At 50.5% G+C, this 1825-nt stretch overlaps 1 protein-coding gene across 2 annotated transcripts in view; it reads right to left on the bottom strand.

Moving 5' to 3' along the window:
* NPRL3 (nitrogen permease regulator-like 3 (S. cerevisiae)) overlaps positions 1–1825 on the bottom strand; it is a 41157-nt gene that overhangs the window by 23567 nt on the left and 15765 nt on the right. The window lies entirely within an intron of this gene.

Here is a 1825-nt window from a genome sequence, read left to right as displayed (position 1 = left end):
ACGCCTTTGAGTGGAACCGCAGAAACCAGCAGGCACTGGGAAACGCTGGCTCGAGCCAATCTCCAGCGGAGAGCTGGGCTGCCATCTGCAATTCAAAGAGCTCCCTCCACTTCACGGCGCTGTCCCCGTGCCGAAGGCTATGCCAGAAATCTCTGAGCATGTAAAGCAGCACACTGCCACTGCCTGCGCTGGGAGACTCACCGTTCTCAGCAGTCCTTTAATCTCTACAAGAAACAGACCACAGCTTTTGATCTCTCCTCTTAGGTCATTCTCAGTCCTCCACGCTCTCTAGGTGGCCCAAATCCCTCTTGAAATGTGGTGCCCAAAACTGGCTACGATATTCATTACAGCAGGGGCTTCACAGTCCTGAGGAGGATTGGTTCCTATCTCACAGACAACACTCTCATTTTATGCATTCTTGTCCACTGGCTTTTTCTGCCACCCTCATTTCACAGACGACCACACAGGCTTCACTTCAGAGCTGCTGCCACACAGGAATTCTTCATCTTGGAGCTGCAGAATAAAAATCCTGTTTCTAGACCACTTTTTCTAACTTACTAGAACTGAATTTTAATTCTCTGCCTGCCTGGCAAGGCGCTGCAGCCCCTCTCGCCTGACCTGCCTGCAGGCGTCATACACATATTTCCCATTCTCTCATATGAAGCATTAATGGAAAAATACTGCAGACCCCCCCTTACTACCCAGCAACTATTCAGTCATAAACTACCCAGTTCACTCCTCTTCAGACAGAGCTTTCCCATCAAATGCACAGACCTTTTGTATTTTTACCACCACCTTACTTGTGACGTGTGCTTACGACAATGTCGTGCAGAAGTGCCGAAAGATAACTTGGACCACTGCTCCCCCGCTGGCGATGCCTGAATGAGGGAGACCCTGCACGGGTTTACGTGGAGGGCAGCACCACTGCGCGTTTCTCCGTGGTCACTGTGTCCCCCCTCCCGTCACGGGAGGGTGGTATCACTCCCTGAGCCTGGGTTCTACGTTCCTCCAGTCGCAGCTAGGTGCCACAAGATGTCACTGTGTCACCAGAATGGCTGGAAACAAGAGGGTTTGCACAGTCACAATTGCACAGCCCTAGAGGGACAGAAAACTCTAAGTATGTGAAGTTTAATATCAGAATTACAGGCTACATAAAAAGTGCCTTATTTTAAACTTTGGTACAAGTTTTGTGTGCATCGTATTTAACAATAAACAACATTCCTTCCAAACATGGTGGAATTCACAGCTCTTGAACGTAATGAAGAACAGCTTAGAAGTCTTGCAGTGTGCTCTGCAATCGTTCAATTATTTAGGCTCTCGGTGCCTCACCTTACAGGGCTTTGTGATTACTCCTTTTGTACAAGGGGAACCGTGGTCTAGGGAGGCTAAAGGGTTTGTCTATCGTACATGTGCTCTGCAGTCAACCAAGGAACTCCAGAGCAATTCTCCCCAGCATGGACAAACACCCTAATCAAGGGGCACATCATCTTCCTCCCCACCAAAACCTTCTGTGCTCCTTTGTCAAGGTCTGAAATCCTGAGCAGAGGTACTCCTTTTGTACAAGGGGAACCGTGGTCTAGGGAGGCTAAAGGGTTTGTCTATCGTACATGTGCTCTGCAGTCAACCAAGGAACTCCAGAGCAATTCTCCCCAGCATGGACAAACACCCTAATCAAGGGGCACATCATCTTCCTCCCCACCAAAACCTTCTGTGCTCCTTTGTCAAGGTCTGAAATCCTGAGCAGAGGTGGCTGCTCGGCGCGAGGAGTCAGCGCTGCAGGCTGGCAGAGCAGAGGGCCGCTGGGGGGGGCTGCCGCCCGCTCCCC

The sequence above is a fragment of the Buceros rhinoceros genome, unplaced genomic scaffold (genome assembly GCF_000710305.1).
Source record: "Buceros rhinoceros silvestris isolate BGI_N320 unplaced genomic scaffold, ASM71030v1 scaffold18474, whole genome shotgun sequence".
Lineage (NCBI taxonomy): Eukaryota > Metazoa > Chordata > Aves > Bucerotiformes > Bucerotidae > Buceros > Buceros rhinoceros.
This window is presented reverse-complemented; position numbering and strand designations above follow the sequence as displayed.